Source organism: Thalassophryne amazonica, chromosome 19 (genome assembly GCF_902500255.1).
Source record: "Thalassophryne amazonica chromosome 19, fThaAma1.1, whole genome shotgun sequence".
NCBI lineage: Eukaryota > Metazoa > Chordata > Actinopteri > Batrachoidiformes > Batrachoididae > Thalassophryne > Thalassophryne amazonica.
This window is the reverse complement of record NC_047121.1, coordinates 41082661-41094887: the sequence shown is the minus strand read 5'-3', so window position 1 is coordinate 41094887 and position 12227 is coordinate 41082661.

Below are 12227 nucleotides of genomic sequence, written 5' to 3'. Positions count from 1 at the left end.
TCTCGTCAATAGTTTTACATCCTCATTGAAGACAACTTTGGATGGTGTAGCTCCTCTGAAAAAGAGAGCTTTAAATCAGAAGTGTCTGACTCCGTGGTATAACTCACAAACTCGTAGCTTAAAGCAGATAACCCGTAAGTTGGAGAGGAAATGGCGTCTCACTAATTTAGAAGATCTTCACTTAGCCTGGAAAAAGAGTTTGTTGCTCTATAAAAAAGCCCTCCGTAAAGCTAGGACATCTTTCTACTCATCACTAATTGAAGAAAATAAGAACAACCCCAGGTTTCTTTTCAGCACTGTAGCCAGGCTGACAAAGAGTCAGAGCTCTATTGAGCTGAGTATTCCATTAACTTTAACTAGTAATGACTTCATGACTTTCTTTGCTAACAAAATTTTGACTATTAGAGAAAAAATTACTCATAACCATCCCAAAGATGTATCGTTATCTTTGGCTGCTTTCAGTGATGCCGGTATTTGGTTAGACTCTTTCTCTCCGATTGTTCTGTCTGAGTTATTTTCATTAGTTACTTCATCCAAACCATCAACATGTTTATTAGACCCCATTCCTGCCAGGCTGCTCAAGGAAGTCCTACCATTATTTAATGCTTCAATCTTAAATATGATCAATCTATCTTTGTTAGTTGGTTATGTACCACAGGCCTTTAAGGTGGCAGTAATTAAACCATTACTTAAAAAGCCATCACTTGACCCAGCTATCTTAGCTAATTATAGGCCAATCTCCAACCTTCCTTTTCTCTCAAAGATTCTTGAGAGGGTAGTTGTAAAACAGCTAACTGATCACCTGCAGAGGAATGGTCTATTTGAAGAGTTTCAGTCAGGTTTTAGAATTCATCATAGTACAGAAACAGCATTAGTGAAGGTTACAAATGATCTTCTTATGGCTTCGGACAGTGGACTTATCTCTGTGCTTGTTCTGTTGGACCTCAGTGCTGCTTTTGATACTGTTGACCATAAAATTTTATTACAGAGATTAGAGCATGTCATAGGTATTAAGGGCACTGCGCTGCGGTGGTTTGAATCATATTTGTCTAATAGATTACAGTTTGTTCATGTAAATGGGGAATCTTCTTCACAGACTGAAGTTAATTATGGAGTTCCACAAGGTTCTGTGCTAGGACCAATTTTGTTCACTTTGTACATGCTTCCCTTGGGCAGTATTATTAGACGGTATTGCTTAAATTTTCATTGTTATGCAGATGATACCCAGCTTTATCTATCCATGAAGCCAGAGGATACACACCAATTAGCTAAACTGCAGGATTGTCTTACAGACATAAAGACATGGATGACCTCTAATTTCCTGCTTTTAAACTCAGATAAAACTGAAGTTATTGTACTTGGGCCCCACAAATCTTAGAAGCATGGTGTCTAACCAGATCGTTACTCTGGATGGCATTTCCCTGATCTCTAGTAATACTGTGAGAAATCTTGGAGTCATTTTTGATCAGGATATGTCATTCAAAGCGCATATTAAACAAATATGTAGGACTGCCTTTTTGCATTTACGCAATATCTCTAAAATCAGAAAGGTCTTGTCTCAGAGTGATGCTGAAAAACTAATTCATGCATTTATTTCCTCTAGGCTGGACTATTGTAATTCATTATTATCAGGTTGTCCTAAAAGTTCCCTAAAAAGCCTTCAGTTGGTTCAGAATGCTGCAGCTAGAGTACTGACGGGGACTAGCAGGAGAGAGCATATCTCACCCGTGTTGGCCTCTCTTCATTGGCTTCCTGTTAATTCTAGAATAGAATTTAAAATTCTTCTTCTTACTTATAAGGTTTTGAATAATCAGGTCCCATCTTATCTTAGGGACCTCGTAGTACCATATTACCCCATTAGAGCGCTTCGTTCTCAGACTGCGGGCTACTTGTGGTTCCTAGGGTTTGTAAGAGTAGAATGGGAGGCAGAGCCTTCAGCTTTCAGGCTCCTCTCCTGTGGAACCAGCTCCCAATTCAGATCAGGGAGACAGATACCCTCTCTACTTTTAAGATTAGGCTTAAAACTTTCCTTTTCGCTAAGGCTTATAGTTAGGGCTGGATCGGGTGACCCTGGACCATCCCTTGGTTATGTTGCTTTAGACGTAGACTGTGGGGGGTTCCCATGATGCACTGTTTCTTTCTCTTTTTGCTCCGTATGCATCACTCTGCATTTAATCATTAGTGATCGATCTCTGCCCCCCTTCTCGGCATGTCTTTTTCCTGGTTCTTTCCCTCAGCCCCAACCAGTCTCAGCAGAAGACTGCCCCTCCCTGAGCCTGGTTCTGCTGGAGGTTTCTTCCTGTTAAAAGGGAGTTTTTCCTTCCCACTGTGGCCAAGTGCTTGCTCATAGGGGGTCGTTTTGACCGTTGGGGTTTTTCATAATTATTGTATGGCCTTGCCTTACAATGTGGAGTGCCTTGGGGCAACTGTTTGTTGTGATTTGGCGCTATATAAGAAAAAAGTTGATTGATTGATTGATTTATCTTGGACTCATGTCATGTTTTGGCCCTTATCTGTGTCTGTGTCCTCTGTCCATGTCCTACTGTCTGGCTCTGGCCTTTGTTTAGCTGTTGTTATATTTTTGTCTCTTGTTAAGTCTTGTCTTTGTTTTATTCTGTTTGTCTCTTTTTGGTGGTATACTGTAGCCACGTGGTGAATTCTGTGCTACTTTAGTTTCTGCCTTCTATGTGCTTGTTGATTTCTTTTCAGTTCTTTCATGTGTCTCCTAGTTTCATTCTTTATTTATTTGGCCTGGGGTTTTGCTCATTTTTGGTTTTGGTATTTTATTCTGTTAACTGTTGGTTTTGGGTTAATCTTTTAGTCTGGTCCTGTCTTCTTTGTGTTTGCCTAACTGCATACTCTTGTCTGGTGTTTAGGGTTTGGTCTGGGTGTATCTTGTCTCTTTTGTTTGCCACGCCCCCTTCCTGATTGGTCCCGCACATGTGCGTCTCATTTCCCTAATCACTACCTGTGCTATTTAAGCCTTTCGTGTTCCTCATGTCTCCGCCAGTTCATTGTGCTTTGTGTGTTTTGCTTCTGCCACTGTTCCAGCCTTGTCTTTGTTTAATCTGGCTTGTCGTGTTCACCCCGCTTTGTTTTTTCAGACCTTCCTTTTGTCTCTGCCTCTGAACTCTGTCTTGTCCTGTTATGAAGTCTGCTCATTTTTCGGACCACATATTTGCCTCTTGACTGTCTGTTACCTCCGCCTGGCTGACTGTCTCATCGTGTACCAAACCACTGCCTGAATTCTGGATAAAGCCTTTTGATTACCCCAACACCTGTCTCTGTGGTGAGTTTGCATCTCAGTCCATCTGCTTTCCACACCTCCACGTGTCATGACACTTTCTCGGCATGAAACTATATTGCTACTCACAGATCTTCATCTCTTTTCTAAGCCTAGCTTCTACTATTACTGTGGCTGATCAACTTTATCCCTCTGTAGTTACTACAGCTTTGCACATCATCCTTGCTCTTAAAATTTGGAAGCAGCACACTTCTCCACTCTTCAGGCATCCTCTTACTTTCCAAGATTTTACTTTCCTAACAGTCTGGCCTTTCTACTCTTCATCCTTACTAATTTTTACAAATTTGCTCTCTCCACATCATCTAAGCTTACTCTCTCATTTTCTTCATTCATTAGCTCCTCAAAATATTGCCTCCATCTTTTCATCACACACTTCTTGCTTGTCAGTACATTACATTACCATCTGCATCCTTTATCACCCTAACTTGGTGCGCATCCTTTCCAGCACAATCCCTTTGTCTGGCCAGTCGGTACAAGTTCATTTCTCCTTGCTTAGTGTTTAAAGCCTTGGTCCCACCGAATAATGAAGGATGAAGAAGGCACCACGCATGGGTGTGGAGTGATTATTCGATGAATGACCCACGTTTTCATCTAACACGTATCCACTACTAAGGTGCCTCTCTGTACCCCGGACCTGCCACGTAGAAGCCACGACTGACAGGTCATTAGAGCCTGGAATGGCTCGTGTCAGCCATGCTAAGCCACGCTAAGCCACGTATGAGCCACCCAGTGCTGTGTAGCGTGATGTTATCAAGCTATAAAAAAAACATTCAAAATAGTTACCTTAAGCTGTTCAAAATATATCCCACATGGAGCAGGAAAGAGAGGGAAAAAAGCATCCAGATGAAACAGTCCTCTGTGATTCCAGAAGTGATTAGAGGTGTTTCAGCATCCAAGGTTTGGCAGAAAATGATTAGATTATTTATATAGAGTCCAGCGCACAGCGCAGGTGGAATTGTGTGCAAGAGGAGAGCCGCTCCAAAAATAGCCTCTCAGGTCCTGCGTAACTGCCAGGCGCACGGATAATGGGCTTTTAGCAGACTCGTAATCACCACACAAATGCCTCTAAGCCGTCGCAGTAAGTAGCCACGCTGTTGTTGCTAAATTTTGAACTTCTTGAAATTAGCGCCACACTCAGAGGAGCCTCGTTAAGTGAAGGTAATGCCTCTAAGAGCCTCTCAGAGCTATGAAACTCCCACGATAGTTGGAGAAACCATCTCGTAGCAAAGAAAACATGCTGCGTGGCTCCTTCTTCATCCTTCATTATTCGGTGGGACCCAGGCTTAACTTCTTGTACAGCTCGATACCTCAGCCTTTCCTTTTCACCTTACAATGGATCTCTTTGTACACCTGTCTACTTTCTTCATCTCTCTGACTATCCCAATTCCTTATAGTCAACCTCTTTCTTCTTATACTTTCCTGAACATCTTCTTTCTACAGTCCAGATGTCACACCCAGTGGCTTCTTAGCTGTCACTCTCACCGTATCTACAGTGCTTTTCCAACATTGCTTCACCTCCATTCAGGCCCTGTCTCACCTCTTCCCTGAATTTCACACAACAATCTTCCTCCGTTATGCTTGTGAACATAAAAAGTTATGAAAAGTTTTCCACCCAAGTAAAATGCGTTAACATAGCCAGAAACAATTTTGCTGAATGACCTAAGTGTAAATTTGTTTGGTCAACATGATGAATTTGTGTTACTGTTACCTAATTACCATGGTTCAGGCCAACTAGATTTAAATAGGTAAATGTTGACATAAATGTAAATTTGTTGGGTCAACATGATGAATTTGCGTTGCTGTTACTCAATTACCATAGCTTAGGCCAATTAGATTTGTAAATGTAACAAAAATAAAATATGTCTCCCTTGTTTGCACTCTGAGTCGCCACAGCAAATCTGAGGTGGATCTGCATGTTGAATTGGCACAGGTTTTACACCAGATGCACTTCCTGATGCAAATTCACACTCCAATGTTTTTGTATGGTTTTCCAAACACCGTATATAAAGGATTTTGTATAATGGCTTTTATCACATATTACAACAAAAATCTGCCCTATACTCATAAACCAGCCCTCATGAGATACAAGAAAATCTGTGTGATAAATCATACACTTTTCAATTTTACTGCCCTGGAGACTGTGGCAATAAAATCAGTGTGATACAAAAAAGATGCCCCACTTTTCATCCAATCACAAGCCTCCATTTCTCAGCCCCACCAATGACACACCCCCTTTTGTGTGACCCTGGTGACAAGGGCAGGATCCTGATACAGGATCCAGATCATTTCATTCAACCAATGTGTCTGATCAAGGTGAGAGAGTTTTAGCCTCCCTAGCAGGGAGAATTCAACAACTTGAGTCTCATATTGAAGTTGTGAGACACCAAGAAGTTAGTGAAGAGGACACTCATAACATAATAGAGAGACATAAGAACAAGAACACCACCAGGAAAATGGAGAGTGATGTGAACTTGCTCACTGAATGGCTGAGTGGAATCAAGAAGGAGAAGACAGGGCTCCTTGTTCTTTCTCCGGTGGAACTTGACAAATGGAGTTGACGATAAATATGTGGTTCTTGTTATTTATTTTTGTTGTAATATGTGATAAATATTATATTACATATGTTATATTATGTATCTGTATGAGCCTGAGTCCTTTCAGACTCCGGCTCATACAGATACGAGGGGCATGATGCAGGGTGTGATACATAAACAGATGTGTGATAATAATAGTAGTAATAATAATGTGGCCACATCAGATTATACTGTCAGTTTCTGATAAACCAGTTTCACTTCCACTTTTTACTGCTGGGTAAATTCAAGGATCACAAACAGAAAAAAAGCACAGAAAATTAATGAATAATAAAATAAAACCCCAAACACTGTCATCATCTTTCAAAAGCAGTAAAACACAGCATTAGAAGTCACAGTTTCTCGGTATTAGATACACCGTCATTTACGAACTAAAAAGCTGCTGCTTTTTTCTCCACACGCTTTGAACCCTGCGGCTTAAACAACCAAAATACGTCCATTAATGCATTGATTGGCAGAGTAAAATACACGTAGTAAATATAAATTCATACCTGTTAGTTTCAGTGGGATTCATCTGAATAAATAATCCACATAAAGCGTCCTTAAAAAAAAAAAAAATCCAAAACAGTGTCTAAACGTGAAGAAAAGCCCCTCTGTATACACAGCTGCGCCGTGAGAGCTCCTCTCCCCCACCGAGTTTTGGCGATTAAATTAAAGCCACAAAGAAATAATAAAATATTAAAATTAGTCTGTTTTGTTTTTGTATTGGGGACTCACTCACTGTAACGTCCAAAGTGAACCTGAACTACACTACCCACAATGCTCCCTGAGTCGACCGGCCAATCACGTTTTGCGGTTAATGATGATGATGTCATCAGCAAGCGACAGGCAGCCAGTCTGCTTCAGACACACAACAGATGGACTAAAATGTTTGATTTTAGGGTTTACAAACGTTTTTGACTGTTAAACTTTGCTCACTTTGCCAGCAAAAAACTTTTATCGAACTGAACGTTATTGGAACTGAATTTATCGGAAGATAACTGGTCCGATGATGATTTTAAAACTTATCTGAAAAGCTAATCCGCTAGCAAAAACATTTAGATAATTATCTGTTATCGGATTAGCTGAACTGTGCCCACCAATGCTTCCCTCACATTGGACAAAACGTCCCGCCCCATCGCATGTATTTCCATTAAAAACCAGTGTGTATGTGGAAGTGCTGGAATGAAGATGTTTCCCCTCCAAAACCTGTCCAGCATAAATGTAATAAAGATGTTGATGTCCACACAGGACAAGGATGAATGGGTTTCCAGATGACGCAGTGCTCCCTCCTTCTCGGCTCATCCTCTCCTATCATCTCACGTACTTCCCCAGCTTACCCTCTCGTGTGTGCTGCTGAAGGCAGTAGGTTACAGCAGATTACAACACAGCTCTTCTTTGTATAAGAAAGCAGTGGTGGAAGCCCATGAGTCACAGCTAGAAGATGCTCTCAGGCTTACAGTGACAGCAGTCTTATCTTTCAGCTCATGCATTAAAGTCTGTATAGACCTTCCCACGTGTGTACAGCCACGTCGGTGCTCCTGTGCATGTGATTATCTCATTAGGATCCCGCGGATGGGCAGCACGCCTCAGGGGGCCTTTTTTGCTTTTCTGCAAATTGTTATACACACCAACAGTCAGCGTGGGAGAGTGCTGCCTGTCAGAAAGCATGCCTTGTCCCCATCAGGGTCACACCACACTTGGATGTGACAGCCATCTCTACGTCACACTGTCGCCATAGTAACTTTGCTGGGTGCAGAATCACCTGGCAAAAGAGTGAAAAGAGGAGTTGGAGACTGATTATCAAGAATCTCGCTGTGTTCAAGACTCATTAGTGCACACTCCTCTGCCAAGACTGCAGTCTTAAGATTTTTGAAACTGCTGTGATCCATAAAATTGGAAGGAGTCATATTAATGCAAGCCAAAATGCTTCATGCTCGTTCTATCCATCTATACATATACTCTTGATCTACAAGAGGGGATGATCAAGCACGAGTGGCGCAGCATTCATATGGATCGTTCATTAAAATAATCCAATTTTTCAAAAGATGTGGGATATTTATTTGATGGAGTATACAACCTGCTGTCTGAAATTACAAAAGAACAAACCTGATAAGAGATAGAGCCCTATAATGAGCTCAACTCCCACTTTTTTTCTCTCTGTCTGTCTTTTCTCCATTATTCAATTGTTTCTTAATGAATTTAAATGATTTAATTATGTTTGCTCTTGGGATGTTGTGTCATTGTACAGTGTTGTAGTATATATGTTTTCACTAAGAACAAATTTAAAATAAAAAATATCAAATTCTCAAATTACTATAAAAACATACTAGTCTGCTACTAATACTACTAGTAATAATAATAAAATGCTCATAATACTGCATACTAATCTATCTTCTGCAATTACAAGTCCAGTGATAATGCAGTATGTGGCATCCAGCGTGTAATTAAATGAAGGCGTAATGAAGCTTTTGGGGAAGCATTTGGCTGGGAGACTTGTTGAATTGTCTAAGTGGCTTCATCCCACCTTCACTGCTCTATTGTTCTTTAAAATGAAATATTTGGGCCAAAAATATTTTTTTTCCTCGAAATTTGCTATGAGCGTACACTCCATTAATGGTTTTGAAGGCCCACAACTGGATCTGTTGTTTGCCTTTGCCCACTGGAGGAGCATCTTGAAGATTCCCAAAGGCAGTTGTATTGATGCAAGATGTAAACATGAGAAGGTCAATGGTGTTGTCCAGTGAGCCAAATTCTGACATTGTGGAGAAAACAAAGAATCTGACCACTTATATATAGCTTGTCTGATTTGGATACATAATAGAGTAACTCTGCTGTCCAAGCACCTTATATCTGTATGTGTTGCATTGAGTAAAGTGGTCTGGAGTCTAAAATGAGCTTTCAATCTTATATTTCACATTTAACAGGGGAGTCTCTAACTGGGATTTTGAGGGTGTTTAGCATAACTCCAACCATTGTTAACTACAGGTTAATTTTTCTTTTGCAAAAGCATTCCACTACATTTAGAGAATGTTCATTAGTTTTTAGGTCATGGTCCAAGCAGTCAACCAGATGAAGGCAATACTTGAAGAAAAATAATCAAATCAGATTTTTAACAAATCACCAAAGACAATTTACACTCCTCATTCACATTTTTATTAAGAAAATCATATAGCAGATTTGATTATTATCATCTATATATATGTTCAGTTATTTAGAGGATGCATCAGCACAGTATATTTTAATAGGAAGACTATTGCTAGAATAAAAAAAAAAATATATATATACATATATATATATATATATATATATATATATATATACATATATATATATATATATATATATATATATATATATATATAGTATATACATCATAATTATTGTAAGTAAAGAAAAAACAGAAAAAAATCCAACAGGATAATTTTACAAAATAATAACAATGATGATGATAATCAGAATAATAGTAACAACAACAATAATAAAACAACTGTCAAAAACAAATAATCCATTTACAAAACTAAAGTCATAAATTCTGCTGAGGAACTTTTTGAAAAAATACAAAGATGATTCACAGTTTGTGTCCTTGTTCTCATGCTGGCTGGAACACCAATAGGGACCATGCAGGAATGAAGGGCCGGGGCGACGGGTTCGTACCAAACTACAAAGTTTATAGGCTCCCACTGTGCACCCCTGTTCAAAAAACAGCTAGTGAAGACCATCACACACACACACGATGTGATGATGGCAAAAGCGATGGCCGCTCATCCTCCAACTGTGATTTCCAGCACGTCATCTGACACAAAGCTCAACAGGTCCCTCGTCAGCAGAAGTGACTTTATGGAACATAAGAGGATGAAACGACCACAACCTTTTTGTTTGTTTTCATATTGGAAGAACACGCAAACTGTGTGTCCTTTTGCTCTAGAAGATTCTTCAGCAGCACGGCCAGTTTGGAACCTGTTACCTCACTGATGGCAAACAACTGAGGTGAACATGGTCTGGCCCAAAAAAAAAAAAAAAAAAACACCAAGCAAATGAAAAATTCAAAACAAATAAACTTTCCAAATTCGCTTTGCACCCTCATTTCTGAAACGAGTCCTTTGAGAGCTATGTACAACTATCTACACACAAAAAAAAGACATGAGCAGGTTCAGTGCAACTGACTCACAAACTCAAATTTATTTTGGGGTAGCGTGAATCAGCACGAGAAGAAACCTACGATTTTGGTGGTGGTGGGGGAGCAGCGGTGCACTTACAAAGTGACGACAGAGCAGGAAATATGAGGTCTTAAAAAAAACACAAGACACAATGCCGCCAAGGGGCCTGTGTGAATGTGCATGTCTAAAGTCTGCTCATATTGCATGTAACTATCAATACGCATGTGCACGCATTTCCGCTGGAGCCAATGAGCGTGCGGTGCAGGGTGATGCATGCACAATGTACACATGCATTCTCCACAACTTCAAACATCTGGCACACGTCATAAGACAGCACAACACCACATAAACATGCACAACCACACGTGCACTGATGCAGACAAGTGCGAAGGAATGTAAGCAGTAGGACGTGCGCATGCTGCGTGTACAGCAGCACTGAGTTATGACAAACTGATTAATGAGGTGAGACAAGCCATGGGAGGATGGAGAGGGAGGGGCAAAGGTGTCCTTCCTGATTCATCCCGGGCCTTTAACTCGCGCACGCCATCTTCTTTCTACATGCAAGAGTGTTTGCATCCAGAGCAGCTCGGAGACGGCGCAGCTGCACGCCATCATTTGACGCAGTAAGTATCACTCCAGTTTGTTGTCCATACTGCTGTCACCTTCACAAGTCACATTTCATGAACAGCTTTAGATAAGAGAGCCTTCCAACATGCACTGCAGTCTATGCATTTGTGTTGCATGTAGCGATCACACGTGTCACATGCAGCTTGCGTGAAGCTTCAACAGAATTGCAAGTTTTTTTCAAAGGCAGTCCTCCTGGTTTACTTCCACCACAGTTCTACCCACATGGCATATATATATTATTGGCTGACATATATATATTATAGCAAATAAAGCTTTTGTGGGGTCGCAAAGCCTGAAGTTGCTGAAAAGTGTTGTGGCAATCCTGTAACAGATTTAATTTAATTCAGTTTTGAGGGGAATCTCCAATACTGTGCAAACTTATGAACCAACCAAAAATAAAAAACCTGCTGTGTTCGACTTGCCCAAAGATTGGTGTTCCAACTAAAATAAAAATGAGAACTTTCACCACTTGTTTCATTAAAGTATTCAATTTTTGAGTTGCAAATATTTTTAAACTTGGAAAGAACAGAGCCTTAGTTTTGACGTTACATGACAACATAATAGTTGCAACTCAGAAGTCATTAATAAAATGATTTGTAATATCTGATTATTATAAAATGTAGGAGACAACTGAACAAAAATCTGGCATTTCAAAAGTCGCAATTTGTTACAAATTTTATATATTTATAGCCACTGAAATATATTAGATGATATTTAGCAGATTTTCATAATTTTTAAAAAGAAATGCAGAATATTTCACATAAAATAGCAGAAGGACTTTTTTAAATTTGTGTGTCTGACTGTTAGCAAGATAACTCAAAAAGCATTGAACCTCTTTCAGTGAAATCTGGTGAGCAAATATATCATGTTGGAGGTGTTCTGGAATATATTCTGGAACGGAGAGCCAGAAGAATATTTGTCACATGTCAGAATTAAATTCAAACATTGTGAGAGCATGTTGATGAAATTTGGTGAGCAGATGGATAACGTCCTTGAAAATGAGGGATTTTGTTTAGAAATTGATGTGAAACATATTTTGGATCGAGGATACAGAAGAAGTATGTGCAAGCAACATGTGGCCTTGGTTGGATGTATGTGCTCTTTGAATGCCTTCTTGTCAAATGAAAATATTGGGCCTGGACTGAATGAAAACCATTAGAATTTGAGGTGAATTTGCAAAAAGTGGGTTAAAAAAAGTAAATTTAAAATGAATAGCATTACAAGATGGCACATTTAGAGCCTCGGTAGAGACTATCCTTCTAGTTGCCTTTAAAACACACATTTTGTTTGAGATAGACGTTGCCAGATCAGGCGGACCGCTCAGCATATGACAGCTTCATTTTCATCTCTGTTTTTCAGCCAAACATATTTTACGTCAGACCTTTTTCAAACATCTGGATGTGGATGATGCGACACCAGCGAGACAAATGGAAATGTGAGCATCCCTGGCATCTAAGGAGGTAAAGGGCACGCTTACGATAAGTGTTTTTTCTTTTAAATGTAACAGGACCTCACGTTAGTGCAAAGTACAAAACATCGAATTACAACAGCTTAAAAAAAAAAAAA